The sequence below is a fragment of the Ambystoma mexicanum genome, chromosome 3q (assembly GCF_040938575.1).
Source record: "Ambystoma mexicanum isolate Mex_15411 chromosome 3q, UKY_AmexF1_1, whole genome shotgun sequence".
Classification (NCBI taxonomy): Eukaryota; Metazoa; Chordata; class Amphibia; order Caudata; family Ambystomatidae; genus Ambystoma; species Ambystoma mexicanum.
This window is the reverse complement of record NC_090926.1, coordinates 772,259,830-772,278,850: the sequence shown is the minus strand read 5'-3', so window position 1 is coordinate 772,278,850 and position 19,021 is coordinate 772,259,830. Positions and strand designations below refer to the sequence as shown.

The following is a 19,021-nucleotide window of genomic DNA, read 5'->3' as shown; positions in this document are numbered from 1 at the left end:
CAAGAGACAAAATAGAGCTTTGTGGAACTCTGCAGGTTACTGGGCAGCACTGGGATCTGTTGGGAGCCATCTGGACCAACTGATGTCCGTTAGAAGAGGTAGATGAGAAAACACTGCAGAACTACTCTGAAGCCCATGTGTATGGCAACGATATTGAGGGAGTCATGATCAACGGTACTCATGGTGGTGGAGTAGGACAAGTAGGCAAGTGTCCCCTTTGACCGGTACACTGTGTGGATAGAGCTGCCTCAGAAACTCTGGACACCAAATGGCGCACAAAAAAGCATGCTGTGTTGTTGCCTGGGCATAAGGGGCTGCACTGCCCAGACAGCACAAGGAGAGAAGCAGCAAGCAGGTGGAGGCCACAGCCCGCAACAGGTAAGTGAGGGAGGGAGTGGGTGGATGGGGAGGAGGGTGCCACATAGCGGCTGAGGGTTCAGATGAGAGAACCCCGCGACAGGGACTGGGAAAGAGCTGCACCTGCGGAATGCAGCCTTTTGTGCTGCAATCGTTGGTGCAACCTTTTGTGCACGGCCCATAGACGCAGAACCCGTTGACCAGGACATGAAGAGCATAATCAATAACTTGGGTGGTGGTGGTCTGTCCTTCATCATGATCAGAATTGAGATTGGTAGTCCTATAGGAGATATCAAGTGATTCTTGTGTAGAACTGGATGGCAATAGTCCTCCATTTTATCAAGTAAGGCGACATGCGAGATAGGGCGATAGTTTACTAGGTCATCCTAACTGAGTGTAGGTTTGTTCAGCAGAGAGAAGGGAGTGTCCGTCTCATTTTCAGAATGGCTGGGAAGGTGCCTTGAGTAAGGTGTACGTTGATGCTGACTAGGAGTGCAGGTGCTTTCCTGTGATGACCTTCACATAGAAGGGAGTGGTATGTCGTCTTAATAGGCAGTGGGCTTGGGGGTGGTGACAGTGTTGGACAGGGCTTCTGGAGTAATTAAACTGAATTCAGCTCATCTTGATATGGTGTGTAGTGGTATGGGCGAAATCTCTGCGGTTTGTTTGAGCTGGTCAATGTATTGATCTTATGTCTGTAAAGAAGTTGTTCATGGGGTCCATTTGTCTGGGAGTTGCAGGGTCTGACAGGGTCTCTCTCATACAGTGCCTCACAGCATAGACCTTGATGCCTCCGGGCTGCAAGTGCGCTATACAAATGCAAATAAATAAATAAATAAATAAATAAATAAATAAATAATTAGTATCCAGCTACTCCTGTTGAATATTTCCAGGATGGTTATTGTGCAGTAGTTTGCTTTGGCAGAGGTGATGAGTGCCCTGCGTGCTGACGGGAAGCTTCCAATGGTGACGATTCTTGTTGGTGGAATCCACAACTTGTCTGTGGATGGCATACTTGAGGTGAAGGAGTTCTTCTGTATATCAGGTGCGCAGTACTTATGTTTGAGGGGTACATGTGTGATGGTCAGCTATGACGTGGTTGAATGTGTGTTCTGGCCGATGACAGGGTGTGGAACACAGAGAGCAGGGTGGTAAGGTTCCTTGCAGTGTCCATGGGAACATTCTTGAAGGAGCAGTGATGTCACTTGTTTGGCCACAGAAACGAAGAGGGGTGTGTGGTGCAGCAAGAGGACTCTGCCTACATGGTCCAGACAAGGGAGTGCCAGTGAGAGGGGACGAGACATTGGATGACTAGCGTGGTGGTGGTACCAGGTCAAGGTTGTTGCCCTTGTGGTGGGTTGGTTCTCTGACAAGTTGCTTGAGGTCAATGGCGTCCAGAAGGTTGAGTAGAGTCTCAGGTTTTCATAGTGGCTTGACTTCCTAGAAGCTTGTAGTCGCAGGAAGCGTTCTCAACCCTGTCGTTGGTGGATGCTGTTGTGATAGGCCTGTTCTTTCATGGAGAAAGGCCTTAAGTGTGGCGGTAGATCAGGTGGCTGTCAGAGGAAGTGGCAGGTATGAAGTCCCGTGGAAGCAGAGTTCTCTGTCAGGTTTATTGTCAGGCTCAGATCCTTGTTCTAGGTAGGCCCCATCACCAATGCCGGATCTTTTCTGGGACTCATGTAGAGTTGAGTGATTTGTTCCAGGATGGACAGATTTGTGAGGTGTTAGTCTTAGCAATGAGTTATTTAGGGGTGTAGGGCTTCTGCCAATGCCCACTTCTAGGCAGTAGTTTGTGTCTTGGTTTCTTTCCCCAAGCTAGAGTTCATGACCTGTGGAGTAGTCTTGGGTCCAATTCCTAGATCCAAGCAGGAGGTCTTGACTCCAGGAACTCTAGGGGTCACTGTTGCTGGTCATAGGTCAGCATTTGTGACAGTCAAAGCCATTATTCGATTGGCAATTACTGCCCATAATAATCTAGAAAGAATAAGGCTAGCCCCTCCCACACACATACCTTTCAAATAATAACATATTTTGGGATGTATTTTTCTAAACATGGTTGCGTGTTAAAGGTTATTCTGTATAACCAAATACCAAATACAAATAATAACGATGATATGTTATTTATATAGTCCTTTCCCCGAAGCCCTGTACATAGAACATTTTCATATACTATAACTTTGACCCCCACTGAACGACCACAGAAGGGTGAAAGGATAAGTTGGCCATGCCGGTATACAAACCTGCAGCTCTCAACAGCAGCCACTTAACCTGCTGAGCTACCCTCCGGTGGTCAACTCTCACAGAGCTATATCTATGGAGGGGGCAGAGAAACAAACAGTACAGGAGTCGTATTTACACAAAAAGGGCATAGCATGAATAATTTGATACCCAAAACTTTCAACCTCATGGCAATTAGATTATGGTGTTAGTGTGCGAAGTATCTTTCCTGGTGCAACCAGCACTCCACTTTGAAGAGAGGGGTTTTTCTGGCTAGACCCCTTTCATCCAGAAGCCCCCTGGAGGCTCTCTACGTAGGCCCCGAAGTTTAGGGCGGCGGCGACTACACGGGAACTTCCCTCTGACTGATAACCCCCCAACACAATCACGGGCTGCCACTTGCCGGGGACACTGGCACCAAATAACACACACACACACATACACACACACGGCTGTCTGTTACGTGCACGCAAATACATACACACACCCAAGCCCTTCCGCATACACAAAGATATGAATGCCTGCTGTTGCCACATCAATACTCATAGGGTGGCTTATGCTGCTACCGCCGTGACCCACAACGCACAGGCAGAACTGACTCCTGCAACACCCGCAGAGACATCACTGCCTCTCGCAGAAACAGCCCTTCTTTCCCACTGCTTTCCAACTAATACTCGGTGCCTGCGCGCTGCTCTCTCTCTCTCTCTCTCTCTCTGATCCTTTTCCAAGCCCCAGACTGGAGGAGGAGGGGGGGGAGGGGACGCAGGAGAAAGAGTGAGAGACTATAAAAGTGCTACTTACTTGCAAGAAGTCTACAGCCCGAGTCCTGGCCTGGGCCTCGAACTGGCATCGAACCCCCGTTCGGACGAGGGACACCCCCGTGTGGGCCTCGGCCTCCTAATGTCCCAGTTTCGTCTACAACCCCCGATCCCGCTGGCGGGCCCGCTGCCTTCGTCCCCCCCCTGTGTCCTCTGGGCCAGAGAGGCCTCCCACTGCCCGCTCCCTGTCCATAAACCCCTCCCCTGCCTCCTGATTGGGAACCAGGGCTCTCCCCAGCCCTGGCCCAGCTCCAGAGCCATCCCCTCCCCGTGCAGGAGGCAGCAGGAGCCCGAGGAGGAGGAGGAGGCCGGGCCTCACCTGCCGGGGCACGCTCTCAACTTTACTCAGTAGTGGGAGCCCAATGTGACACATGCCGCAGCAGGCCGACGTTCGGTGGCATGATGGGCGAGTCCACATGTTTTAGGTGTGCCGTATAATAATCATGGCAGTCCCCACGATTTGCGGGCGACGCTGATCACCTGGGCGGCAAAAATGTGGGGCCTATAATTTGCATATGCAGCAACATCACAGAACAGTGCGTCACAGAATGAGTCTTTAGGGGATCAAGGCAAATTACATTACATTTAAAACGTTGCCCGAAATAAACCAAGAGACAAAGTGATGTTCAGGATATGAATGCTCGCTCTTATTATGACCTATGTGGAAATATGAGAGACGTTTTTTGTACTGCATCAGTCTTAGGCACTTCTAGTGTTGCCAAATAAGCCTCAGGAAATTAAAAACTATTTTCTCAGGATCGCATACTTTGGTTAAGTGAGTGCTGAGGTTCCTCTTTTTGCAACGTTGGCTTCAAAACAACATCTGACTGCAGTGCAAAATAATGTGATTCAGTTTTGCTAACTGGAGTCAAGTGCTGCTTTCGCAACACTTAAATGACTTTGTTATGGTATGGTCTATGTATTTGGTCATTTTAACCAAACGACCAATGCGATTTTAAAGGAATAGTGCATTCAAAAATATTATTTTCCCGAACGTTCGGGCATGTGTTTTTAAGCATACGTTGATCGATTGTACAAACATTTCCTATGCACCCTACCGTAGTTTTCCTCACTTTTACACATGCGAAATCAGGCAGCAGGCCGCGACCATGTTGTGCAAATCTTATCCGTTGCCGCATCACCCTAAAGTGAACTGCCCGGGCGGCACTAAATCATATCCCCTGCCCCTGAAGCTGACATCACTAGACGCGTAAGGCCCATTTCACAACGCCAATGCACGTTTCGTGTCAACGTTCTCTGCGCTCCAGCTAATGACGTGTCTCCATGGAAATGGCAGGACACCTCTTTCCTCAATAAGTATAAACAGACCACTTCTCATCAGACATCAGAGTTGCTTTTTCAATCGTTTCACTGTCTTTTTTTGTATTTCCCGTGACTCGTTTCTGCGCTGTTCAGCCATCTTCGTTGCTCGTAGCCCGTGCAAACAGATACTAGTACGATCATTACTATCTGTTTTAATTTTCTCCCATAATGACAACAATACAGCCCTACCAGTGTGAGCCAGAGTATTCCGAGGCTGAAAGAGAAAGATGCGGAAACGAAGGGGCTTCAGACGATAGTTGGGAGGACCAATCTCCGGATCAAGAGCCTGAGCCGAGTCGCGTGGACGACGTCTCCACCTGGTGCACCTGCAATCGGTGCGAGGCCATGGAAACCGAGGAGGAGAACTGCTGCTGCCGAGAAAGCTCTGGATGCTTCACCTACATATCGGAAGATGAGACACGCCCGCAATGTGTTACCGAGCTTCATGACTTCAGGGCAGCCTGCCTCACACGGTCTGTGTTGGGATTATGATGGTGCTTATGCACGAACTTCGCACAACAGTTCGCCCTTGCAATCCAAGTAACGAGTGTGATGTCACTTAGGCCACTAACATTTCATGTTTGTCTCCTGTATTGTCGTAACTTTGATCTATCACTGCCAAATGAATGTAGTCTTGCAATTCTATTCATCATTTGCGATTTGGGGAAATCATAGTGGTTATCTTCTGTTTCTTTCACATACAACCAAGAAACAATATTTCTCTGTGTCCCAAATGTCATGGAATGCATTGTTGTTCACTTTTGTAATGTGTCTACACTTTAAAGCCCAAGTTGATTGATCTGTGAAGTAACATTTGTACTGGCAACAATGCCATATGATACAAGATTGCATTTTCAACTAAGGTTTGATACACTTATCTTGTTCATTTAAATACAGTTTGTATCTTTCTCTTCCACAGGTGGTTGCAGGCTGGTGGCCTATCGTGCGTTTACATGGTGGCTTCATGGGAGGCTTGGACACCGCGTTCGACGAGTAATATCGCATTCCCCAGTGACAGCGGTCAGTACAGGGGATTTTCCCACACTGTGCTGCAACCTGAAGAATATAATGTGTAGTACATTTGTGCCATCAACATCAGCAACAAAATAAAATACAACTGAACTTTTATGAATGGTTGTTTACATTTTTCAGTGAATCAAGGACACGCTGGGCTGACTGGGTGGGAACGGCCGAGGTGCCAAACACCATGTACACTTCAAATGTATCTTACGCGCAGGGGCCATTGTACAAATAGCCTAGCCAGACCCAGTGTCTCCAGGCTCCCCTGAGGCAGACTGTGCCCATGCAATCCACATAAGTGTGTCACCCCCCCTTTAGCAGTGTTCCGGGCCTTGTGTGCACATCTCATGCCCATCCATCCCCCACTCCATTATCAATGGCAGTTCGCACCTGTGGATGTGCGCTGCCAAGGGGGTTGGCAGGGATGGGAATGGCCATGGTGTCAAAAACCATGTACACTTCAAAGGTATCTTACGCGCAGGGGCCATTGTTCACATGGCCTCCCCAGGCCTAGTGTCTCCAGGCAGGCTCCCCTGAAGCAGACAGTGCCCCTGCAATCCACATAAGTATGTCTCTCCCTTCAGCGGTGTTCCAATTTAATACAATTTGGAATACAATCCAATTGAATCCGTAATAACGTAGAAGCATATACAATATATGTGTTTCACTCCAATCTAACATGGCGTTCCACGAACGGCATCACGTCACGACATCACGTGACATTCGCGTTCGCAAACATCTGTTTGTAATACTGATTCAAACGCGACCACGCATAACATTCAGCTCCCGGCAATCGAACCGCTCGCAGCATTCATCTCTGCTTACAGCGCGGCAACTTCCGAATGTAAGTAAGATGACGACCACATTTCATCTTTATAGAAAGCATATGGTTGCTTGTCTAACACAAGCATCAAACAGGCGAATTCAGACACAATTGCTTTCTTTTGACTTAGTGCCATCACAAACTCTATCCAAGAGACAATTTTGCTCACTCCAACTGAGGATCCTTTGTATTTACGAACTGACTTACAGATTAAACATGTAAGTTACAACCCCTGTTTTTTCTTTCTCCCCACTGTTTATATTGCCCTTGATTTATACTTTGTTCTCAAAAGCCAACCATCTGTTAATATCTTTAAAAAAAAAAAAACTGTTCTGAAGATCACATTCTAGGTCTCTAAATAATTTCAAATTCCTTATCTATTTTCATTTTGTCCCAACAGGAAACACATGTTTAAATGGTGATTATGAATTATGGGAACAATGTTTATCATTTTGTGATACTTATCAGCCATTAAACCCCTGAGGAACCGCCAGGAAGTAGGCGGGGAAACATGTGTCGGGAACGGGCTGGTCATTATAAAGTATAATTTTGTTACAATACTATTCAACCTTTGGGAACGGATTGGACACTAAATATAAGTCTGTTACAAAATACCAATTTTTCATTTCATCAAGAATATCATTGATGTTTAAATTTGAATGACTCTATAATTCAAATTGAAGATATTATTTCAAACAAGAAAACCAATAAATCAAGGCTAAGAAAACCAAACTAACTGTCTTATCTAAAGGTGATTTTGCACAAATTGCTTACACACAAAAGAAGGCATCCTTTGAAAGTTTTATTGTTTAAGCGCGGACTCCATTAAGGTCTAGTTCAAGTTTTTTTAGTGTTCCAGGCCTTGTCCGCATGCCTCATGCCCATCCATCCCCCCCTCCATTATCAACAGCAGTTCGCACCTGTGGATGTGCACTGCCAAGGGGGCTGGAAGGGATGGGAATGGCCAAAGTGGCAAACACCATGTATACTTCAAAGGTATCGTACGCGCAGGGGCCATTGTTCACATGGCCTAGCAAGACCCAGTGTCTCCAGGCAGGCTCCCCTGAAGCAGGCTGCGCCGCTGCTATCCACATAAGACCACGCCATATACACGTCACTCATTCACATACACACCCACTTTTCTAATTCGTTATAAACCCCTTGATATTTATCCTGAGAACATCTGTGACCACTAAAAGTCAGCTCGTCATCGTGCTACCTGTTAACATCTCTGAGCACTGGAAGTCAATCCGTGATCGCACTACCTGTTCTCCTGCTTCTAACTACCCTGCTTGCTGAATCTGTTTGTTGGTCAAGGTAAGGGCAGGTCACCTAATCATCGCTTCTTGATCTCTAAATTTCTATCTATTTCGAAAAAATGTACCCAGTAGTGTAATGTTCATTCATCTCATTGCCATTACCATTGACTTCTGTTTAATTTGTTCTGTTCTCGATATATATCAATTCTCATCTGTGTCAATTGGGATAGAATTGCATCTTTCGCGGACCGTTTCTATAAGCATGTTTCCTTTTGATGCATGAAAGTATATTCAACGGACGAGTAACACGTTACGATTTGCGTCACATCAATCAATTCTGTAGGAAAGTTATCTTAGTGTATAGTCGACTACGCTACACAGGTTTTGCTTCTGTGACCAAAACAAACATTGCATAGAAAAATGTATGATATAATTCCATCTTTGTTATGCATTCATGTAAAATAATTTTTTAACTATGTGTACTTTTTTTTTAACAGATTTCAACAATGCCTGCTTGGATGGTTTACAGTTGCCCTTCTAAGACCCATACCAAACCTAAGGGCACAATAATGCATACATTCCCGAGGAATATAGATCTAATAAGAGAATGGGTCAGATGTGGATTTGCTCCGGACGAGCTTGAAAGTAGAGCCCACGATGTCTTGGGGGACTTGAGGGGCGATCGATTCCGCATCTGCAGCCTGCACTTTATCCGGGATATGTACGACCAATCACAGTACACAAAGAAGCATTAACTCAGAACGTCTCGTAAATTGATTCCAAATGCAATTCCAACTCTATTCAGGTGAGTCACGCTTTATGAATTAGCTGTAGGCCTTGGGGTACTGAACAGGTAACTACATGAACGGATTGGTGCTTTCGGTGTAAATGTTTCTTACTAAACTTTGCATATTTACTACATTGTATTGCTTTATAACTATACCCCATTTTTCTACAAAACTGTCCCTGGTTTTAGGAGCATCATAGAAAATAATTTATGAACTCCGAAAACTATGCTATAGTGCCCTTCGAAATAAGCATAATCTTTTCGTAATCGGTTGCTTCACATGTCAATTCTTTTAGGTGAGCATATTGACTGAAGCACAGACAATCGGTAGTGACGACATCACCGACACGTCCACTATACCACTGGTGAGCCATACAGATTTGCTGAAGTTCATATTCTTGAGAGTTGGATCTTCCCACATAGCTAATGCAAATCTAATTTTCCCTTTACCACTTTGTGACAATGCACAGGAGTAAGATTCTGCTTCCATTTCTTTTCCGGAGTCAACAACAACTTCGAGCACCTATCAGGTAGTTTTATTTCGCTTTTCGATTACAGAAATGTATTATGCATGGAATTTTAGATAATATGAAATAGTTTATGAAATAGTTTACATATCCTGTAGTTTGGTTACATATGTTTCATTTATGGGTTTTTATTTATATGTATCATTGTCTGCATCCGATTGTCTCTGTTCAATTTCACTGTTTTCATCCATACTAAAACAAGTACTGTGTTACAGGGGGATGCTGGTACTTCGACTACATTTACATCATCCTTTGGAGCTGGTCCAGAGCACGAAGTATGCATACTGACAGTTCCCTTGAATGAAAGAAAGTAAAATCCTACATCTGATACTATTAGACAGCGACATTCATATAAACGTGCATTTTTTCAAACTTTTACCATTTCAGTTGTAACGTTACATTTTCTTCCCTAATGCCGAATACAATGCAAAATGCTTGAGTGCAACATTACAATTAGTAGGTTTTGCACAGTGATCTCTAGATCGAGTACACTTGCCGTCAATCAGGTGATATTCTAAATGCCTATTTTGACTAAATGACGTACACTGTTTACGAGGGTATGTATGTAAGCAATTTGTGCGATGAAAGAATTTGATTTCAAATACGATTGACTTTTTTTAAATGAATATACTATTCAAGGGATGTATACAAGGGATCAGAGGTGGCGGAACAGCTTGCTGGTGCGGTCATTACAGTGAAGAACACGGTTTCACAGAAAATCAAGAAAACAAGGGTAACTAACAAACAATTGTGTTTACGAAAAGTGGTTTGGGCTGGTGTTGTCTTCATAACATGCTTTTAAAAAAATCTAAAGTGCTATATACTATATGTTGGATTTACATTTAACATGTTTTTATAACCTATCTCCTAGAGGCCCAGAAGAAAAAGAAGTATAAAGACACAGACAACAAATGAAACCAAAGCTGTTGCTTGTCAAACAGATTTCACCATGGAGCAACTATTATTTGAGGCGCGGCATAGTCCAGTCAATAAGCAGACCCGAGATGCTTATGCCCAATGGCCAGAAAATGAATGGAATGTGACCGGTGAAGCAAGCAAAGTGTTTTTGGACCATTGCTACAATGTGAGAACTCGACAAGATGAAGAAGAAACTGAATATAAGGAAGATGCTTTTGAATTACTCAGTGACCACGTCACACAATCTACACCCGCAAAAAAAAGGGCCACCCAATAAACAATCGACATTGATGGTTTCTCCAATTCGTGTGCAAATAACACAAGCTGAAATAACAGACTCTGAAGCCTCAACGCAATTGACTGAGGAACTTGCCAAATATCTCGACTCCAGTGTGTCCTGGTCGGCCGATATGCCCACCACAGTTGAGTCACAAACCACATCCATGCAGGACGATAGCCTAATAAAGGAGAACAAATACATTGTATTCGACAGCTGCCTGGTAGAGATCATACTGATGCTGAATTGTGTCCATCCAGTGAGGGGGGAAGTATGCGGGCAGCCTTTGGTGAATGTGACTTGTGTATCAAAAGGCACTATCCTAAAATGTAAATCCTCAGTAGCCATGGAGAAACATGGTTTTATAAAATCCCTGGAAGATCTCCAATCGAGGGGAATGCAAACAGACCTCATAGCCACGACAGACATGTTTCAATAGCCAAGGCCATGCAAGAGCAGTTTCCAAACATTCGCCATCAATTTGATGTATGGCATGTTGCCAAATAAATCAATTAAAAAAATCACAGCTGCTGGTAAAAAAAAGGGTTCTGAAAATATTTTACTATGGTCCCAGTCTTAGAGCAACCATCTTTGGTGGAGCTCCAAAACTTGTGGTGGGTCTGTGGAAATTCTACTTGAAATATGGCTCTCATTAATGCACCACTGTTCCAACGTTCACTCTTGGCCAGAAAAAAGACATTTTCACCAATGTGCGCATGGACCTTTATCGGAGGAGCAGGAATGCAAGAAGAAGTGGTTGGTTCCATCTTCACCTCCACACAAAGTTCTTGAGCAGATCTATCAAGAGATCTGAAGGGACTCACAGAATTCTGTCACACAGGAGATTTGGAGGTGTTCCACAATATGTGCCTAAAGTACAGGTCCAAGAGATTGCATTTCGGCATAGACGCAATGCAATATCAAACATTACTAGCGGGATTAGCGCATAACGAGAACCTTTGGAGACAACAATCGAGGACTGCGGGAAACTTTGTGATGCTTCGTTACACAATGGCCTTTACAAAAAGAAGCAAAAAATGGGTGGTCAAGCCAACTTACCAGGAAATGGAATTCAATTTTGTCAAAGATCCCACTTTGACTGTGTTGCACATACCTACTCATGGAATCGCTCATGATTTTTTTCCTAGGACACATACATTGCCAAAAAATATTGCAAACGTGCCCTGTCCACCGAAAGCAGACTTTGTGCAACAGTTCACTTCCCGTTTCAAATGATTATCAGCTATTTATTTGTTCCACAATGTTTATATAAATTGTCCAAATAAAGCATCCAAATTGTCTTTTGAAATGTATCCTCTTTGTCAATTTATTTTGCAAGAAGTGCCTTTTGGAGGATGCCATACAGTGTAACGCTGTGCTTTCACACTTCCCGCTTTCATTGAGCTCTTGTGTGTCCTTCACTGATCGGGGGAGGGTCAGATGGATATCAGCATAAAAGCAACTTTGGGGTTCTGCAGTTGCCTTACCAAGCACATGTCCAAATAACTGAATAAATACATGTCACACAAAGGAATGAGAGCTAGGCTAGATGAAAAACCTGGCACGCAACTAGGTGTGAAATAGGTGCATTCTGACCTATATTTTTATGGGGGCATGTGTTAGGAGTCGTTGCTATCGGATACCTTATTAGAGGGGCCGATCTTTGATTTGCGGCCTTTAGAATCTTACGATTTCAAACGCAGTGGGCATAGGTGTCAGTGTTATCAAAATATATGACCACTCCTGATTGGGTATATGGGAGGTGAATTTGAGGTGGTGCGGGTGTAAGGTCTGGGGCCCAGATGCGTTCAAAGGGAAAAGGGGTCATGGGTTTAGGGGACCGCGGCCTGGCAGGAGGGGGATGGAGATGGCATGAGTCAGTGAGCAGAGACGGATTGTGCACTAAGTTTGGAGCAGGGCTTGCTCTGACATTCTCGTACGAGCACATTTTGTCAGGGCTCGAGACTCGCTACTTGCAAGAATGGTTAGCTGCATTGCCGTGAGAACAGGAGACGGGCTGAGCTGACAGGTGGTGGGGGCTGGCTGTGCGAGGCACTGGGAGAGTGAGCAGTTCACCAGATGGACAGTGAGACTCTAAAAATAAGGCATTTGGAAGTAAAGTAACTGTAACTGTTTTCATTAAAAAAAAATAAATCACTAGAAATTTCACGCGGTATTGTTGGATGCCAGCAAATAATTGGTTTGTTTTTCAAAACTATTTCAAATGCCACGTTGGTCTGCAGGGCTATTCGCTCCCATGGAAGTGAAGGTCACTGCGTTTAAATTTTGCTTGTGAGCTGTGCACACCCACGCATCCTACACAGTATAAGGTTCGATTGTTTTTCGTCCTTGGAAGAAAGGGAGGATTCCGAATAGAATGAATGAAGGGAGGTGTTTAATACCATCAAATATGATAAAGTTCACCATTCCAAAACTGGACAAAGGAACATGTAATTTCATGTTATGAAAATTCATTCATCTGAACGGACATTCTGCGTTTTACTGTAGACGAGTTTATAGACAAGTCAAGGTTTCATTTTCTGACCGGTATTGCTGGCTTACATTGTAATGGGTTGTTGTTTGTGGCATACTGCAATGACACGCAAAAACAACCTGTGTGTACTTGTCTTTGTCCCGGGCACATGGGCAGTCCAGTACCGAATGCATGTAGTCCACATCTTGGTTCCCCAGGTTCCACCAATGCCGAATTCTACGCAAACATCCCGTTAAAATGCTGTCTAGGGGCCTCATTGTGGCATGGCTGCCTCCAAAACCGGGTCCGGGTTCCCTGAATGGGGAATTACCGGGCCATTCCAAGTTAGGAGGGCCCGGTAATTCCTCCCTCAGGGAACCCAGGCCCGGACCTTCCTCATTACCATTCAAGCCCCCATAGGGCTCAATGGGAATGGGAATGGGTGCAGGGAGCTAATAATGGGCCGATTAAGACTGGCCCTTTGTTAGCTCCCTGGTCCCCTCGCGGGACCCGGTAAGGACGCCTGGTTTTACCAGGCGTCCTTACCGGGTCCCGCGAGGGGACCTCGTAATCAGGCGGAATGGAAATAACGGGTCCGCTTCCATTAGAGGACCCCGTTAACCCATTCCCCATTCAGCCTAACTCGTAATGAGGCCCAATGTGTTGTTCGAATTTTTCCGTCAACTTCCGCATCGGCATTCCATTACGAGCTAAACATACTCCGTAGGACTAACCTCTCAAGCACATTGTAGGCTACATTCCACAATGTTTTCTCTGTGTTTCCAATTTTTCACATTTGTGTTCATCATTAGTTTTCACACGGTGCATAATTAATATGTAAATTGATAAATTAAAATAAAGAACGGCTACTTAGCACATTTCTGTTATGTTTTCTACACAGCTACATCCTCCCATTCTGCGAATGTCATCAGTTCCAGATAACAATGGACGACTTCTTCAGCAGGCAGTTGCAAATACACCTAAATTGCTGGCTTTCCATCACGCTATTTTGGGACGATCGCCCCCGGCTGATATTGTCAAGACCGGTGGGGGGTCTGTACTTCCGCTCTCTATATGGTAGAGGAGAGGCACAGAAGACCCCAGCCAAGATTCTCGATTACGGTAGCAATGGACGAGCAATCAAGGCCTAGCTTCTCAGGAGGTGATGCAGGCTGGTTCTTAAGTACAGTGTATCCCCAAGCCCCCACAAAGGAATGTCCACACACTGTATTACTGAAAACACAGTCTTTATATAATTAATATTCAAGGGTTATGTACACTTATCACAATAACGCACTTTGTGCTCAGGAAAATCAATAATGGTAAATATCTACAATTCTAAAGTGGTACCACTAATATTAGACCTCATTAAAGTGCATTCACAATACTGTTAAAATAGCACACAGATCAATAAGAAGGAAACCAGCAATAGAGAGGGGAGAGATAGCAGATGATTGAAAACAATAGGCAGAATACTGGCCCCTACCACTGGACACAGTTCTGTGTGGAGATCCCCCCACCTGGGCAACCTGTAAAATAAAGAGATATAACACAAGCCCAGTCCATATATTGTTCAATAGTCTTATTCTCTCCTACAATGTTTTTACCCCCCAATGTACCTGGTGGAGTCGAGTTCTTCGAAGAGGCGTCGACAGATCCTTCTTGAATGACCCCCTTTAAAGCAGGAGTCACGGATCGTCGAGAGGCGTCGAAAAACGTCGAAGACCTCGGGGTTCGGCGACGGGGAATCGACGGCCCTTCTTGAATGCCTTCCCTTTCAAGCGGGAGACACGGGGCGTCGAACGTCCGTCGACAAACGAGGTAGAACGATGTCGAGGAGGCGGCAGCTTCGTCCGAGCGGTGCTCGTCGACGTCGGGGCGTCGGCGTCCTGCAAGGCGGAGGTGTGCGGGGCACCTCGATGACAATAGTTCTGGACCGCAAAGATTGTAGAGACGGGAGCCCAGCAAGGGCGTCGTGTCGCTCGAGTCTTTGGGGTCGTGAGGTGGCGGGAAACCCACCGGCGGATTCTCCTCGGCGCGTTGGTCGTCCTCGACTTTCTCCGGCAGGGCAAAAGCGGTCGACGGTGCGGACGAGGGAGTCCTTCGAGTCAAATGTTCTTAGGCAAGGAGCGGACGGCTCCGGTCGTCGGCGGCTCGGCGTCAAGTGGTTCCCACGGCTGGGCAACACAACTTCGACGGGCCTCCAGCGGTTGCACAGACCTGCGAACCCTGGTCGACGGCAATGGACTTCGACAGCGTCGATGTCCGGGTGCTTTACTTTGGTCTCCTCAGCGGTCCCGTCTCGGGTCGACAGCCTTTCGAGGGTCTGTCTTCCAGGGCGCTTCGGTGAAGATTCAGCGGTGCTCGATGGTCCCTCGGAGCACGGGAAGAGGGCGCCTTACCAGGTCCTCTCTCGGGTCAGTCCTCGACGATTTCGACAACCTTCAGTTCCGTCGAAGCAAATGCCACAGCAAGTCTTCTTCTTCCAGCTGGACGTCGAGGATCAGCAAATCCAGTTACTCTTGAGTGGAGACTCAACTTCTGAATGCTTCTGAACAATTTCCAGTGGTGAGAGGTCCCCAGATATACTATTCTGTCTCTCATCCACACTGCTGGCACACACACAGCAGCCAATCACACAGAAGGGCATTCATGCAGTCAGTCAGCCAATCAGGCACACAGTGCATTCAGGCCACACTCCTCCCTTTCAGACACTCACAACAAGGAATGTGGATTGGGACAAGTACCCAGCCATTCAACACTACACACTGCATTCAGGCCAGTTTCGGGCAGGGCTGTCTCAGTCTTTGTCTCTCATGCCAGAAACCAGACAACCACAACAAGGAGTGTATATTGGTCACACACTCCATTCACCCAGGTCCCACCCACAGGAGGTACCCATAACATACAGTCACTGGGAAGGCTCCAGTCAGTCTAGCTGGGCCTTCACAACAACACCATATACGGAACTTCCACCCAACAGCCAGTCAGGGGGAAGGGACAGAGTCAGGGCTTCCCAGGACTTTGGGAAAACAAGGTATCAGGCGATAGAAAGCAAGAGGCCACCGGGGCCATCTTGTTTCCCATCAGGAATCAACTGATTCCAATGGCAGGGCCGGGGTACCCCAAAATGGAGGACACCCAGAGCACCTGTCAAGTTTAGCATGGAGCTGCCACCAGCCCATACCCTGCTCTGTGGGCCACCCACAGGTGCCCAAAAAACATACACTAGGGGCACAGGGTTGTAACCCTACCCAGGGGTGCCATAAGGGTATCCCATGGGTCTGTTCACCAAACCAAAAGAGAGCTGCACTGCCAGGAGTCCCTCATGGACTCCTGGGCAGAAAACATGACAGAACACACGGTAAAAACAGAAAAAGGACAAGGATTCAGAGGCCCTGTCCCTCAGATGCATTTCCGGCATCACAGTCGCCCCCCCCAGACTGAGGTGGAGGGTGCCTAATCTCCCACGGGATAGACACCCTCATCCAGACGGTCAACATACCTTCTGGAAAGGCCATCTGCATTGTCGTGACTCTTCCCTGGTCTGTGCTCTATGGTGAAGTCTAGCCCTTGTAGGCTAATCGACCACCTGAGCAATTTCGGATTCTCACCCTTCATCTGCATAAGCCACTTCAGGGGCTTATGATCTGTTTGGACCTTGAAGGTGGACCCCATAAGGTAGGGCCTAAAACGCCTAAGGCTCCAAACTATACTAAAACATTCCTTTTCAACAGTAGCCCACCTAAGTTCTCTACCCTTGAGTTGTCTACTGATGAATATGATAGGATGTTCTCTCCCTTTGTCATCTAACTGGGACAAGACAGCTCCAATTCCGGTGTCGCAGGCATCCGTCTGGACCATAAAGGGTCGGCTGTAGTCAGGCGCACTCAACACAGGTGCCCTACACAGACTTTCTTTCAAGCCATCAAAGGCCCTCTGACAGTCTTCAGTCCAATTAACCTTCCTAGGCTGTTTGGGTGAAGTTAGAGCTGTCAGGGGTGCAGCTATGGTTCCATAGTCTGCCATGAAATTGCGATAGTACCCAGTGAGGCCCAAAAAGGCTCTCACCTGGGTTTGAGTAGTGGGAGTCTCCCAGTTCTGTACGTCCTGTACTTTACTGGAGAGAGGTTGGATTTGACCCCCTCCTACCTCATGACCAAGATAGGTAACTTTCCCCTGAGCTATCTGGCACTTGGTGGCCTTGATAGTGAGGTTAGCCCTTTTCAAGGCCTGCAACACCTTATCCAGATGTGTCAAATGCTCTTCCCAGGTGGAACTGTAGACGGCAATGTCGTCTAAGTAAGCCACACAAAAGGCTTCCAGCCCACTGAGCGCATGGTTGACCAATCTCTGGAAGGTGGCAGGGGCATTCTTCAACCCAAAGGGCATGACCCTAAACTGGTAGAGTCCCTCAGGTGTGGAGAATGCCGTCTTTTCCTTGGCATGGTCCGTCAGAGCTATTTGCCAATAGCCTGAGGTAAGGTCAAAGGTGCTCACAAATTTGGCAGCACCTATAGTGTCCACGAGCTCATCAGCCCTGGGCAATGGGTGCGCGTCAGTTTTGGTGACGGCATTGACTCCTCGGTAGTCCACACAGAACCTCCAATCCTTGGTACCCGCCGGGGAACTTGCCTTGGGGACAAGGACCACTGGACTGGACCAGGGACTGGTGGAGGGTTCAATAACACCCAGATCCAACATCTTGGCGACCTCAGCCTGGATGTGGTTTTTGACGGTATCTGACATACGATAGCTCCTGCTTTTGACAGGCACACTGTCACCAGTGTCAATTTCGTGCTTACACCACGGTGTAAGGCCCGGTGTCAGTGAAAACAGAGGGGCATACTGCTGGAGCAAAGCCCGGCAGGCCCTCCGCTGCTCTGTTGTCAAATCTGGAGAGAGTTGTACTCCCTCCACTGAGCCATCCTGAGGGTTGCTATGCAGCAAATCAGGAAGGGGCTCACTCTCATCCTCTTCTTGCCCTGAAGCTAGCAAGAGACATGAGACCTCTGCTCGCCTGTGGAAAGGCTTGAGCCTGTTGACATGGAACACCTGGGGGGCTACCCCAGAGGCTCCCATGTCCACCAGATAATTGACTTCGCCCATCTTGGAGATGATCCTGAAGGGTCCAGTCCACTTGTCTGCCAAAGCTCTAGGCTTGGTAGGCTCCATCACAAGGATTTCCTGTCCCGGAGTCCAATCCACTTGCGAAGCTTTCAGGTCATGCCAGTACTTATTCAATTCCTGGCTGGCCTTGAGATTTGCTGTTGCCTGACCCATCATTTGTGTCATTCTCCGCCTGAGGCCTAACACATAGTCCCCCACTTGCTTGGCGGGACCTGGAGGGGTGGCTTCCAAGCCTTCTCGGATCAAGGCGAGGGGCCCCCTCACGGGATGTCCAAAGAGTAACTCAAAGGGGCTGAAACCAACACCCTCTTGAGGTACCTCTCTGTAAGCAAACAGCAGGCATGGCAGGAGGAGATCCCATTTCCTCCTTAGGGGCTCTTCCAAAGCACCTAGCATGCCCTTGAGAGTTTTGTTAAATCTCTCAACCAGACCATTGGTCTGGGGGTGGTAAGAGGTGGAGAACTTGTAGGTTACCCCGCACTCTTTCCACATGGTTTTCATGTAACTAGACATGAAGTTGGATCCTCGGTCAGAGACAACCTCCTTGGGGAATCCAACACGGGTGAAAATGCCCAGGAGAGCCCTGGCAACCACCTTGGCAGTAACAGTCCGAAGGGGTATTGCCTCAGGGTACCTGGTGGCATGATCTACCAAGACCAGGATGAACCGATGTCCACCAGAAGTGGGAGGGTCAAGGGGACCAACGATGTCGATGCCCACCCTCTCAAATGGTGTGCCAACCACTGGTAATGGCTGCAGTGGGGCAATGACCCTGCCTCCAGTCTTGCCAGACAACTGACAAGTTGGGCAGGTCCTGCAGTGGGACTCCACCTCTACTCCCATCCGTGGCCAGTAGAAATGGGCAGAGAGCCTCTGCTTAGTCTTCTTGGTCCCAAGATGACCAGCCAAGGGCACCTCATGCGCCAACTGCAGTAGGAAGGGCCTGTAAACCTGGGGTACCACCAACCTCTTGCGGGCACCAGGTTCGGGCTTAGTGGGCTCACTAACAAGGAGCTCACCCTCCCAATAAATCTTGAATGTCCTAGGCACTTCACCTTGTGCCTGGGACAGGGCCTGCGTCCGCAGACCCTC

At 47.1% G+C, this 19,021-nt stretch overlaps 1 protein-coding gene across 2 annotated transcripts in view; it reads right to left on the bottom strand.

The window, feature by feature from the left end:
• CASKIN2 (CASK interacting protein 2) overlaps positions 1-3,554 on the bottom strand; it is a 545,439-nt gene extending 541,885 nt beyond the window's left edge. For both annotated transcript variants that reach the window (XM_069654797.1, XM_069654799.1), the window contains exon 1: positions 3,376-3,554. The gene's annotated coding sequence lies outside the window, so the exon portion shown is untranslated. The remainder of the gene's footprint in view (positions 1-3,375) is intronic.
• Positions 3,555-19,021: the final 15,467 nt, after the last annotated feature.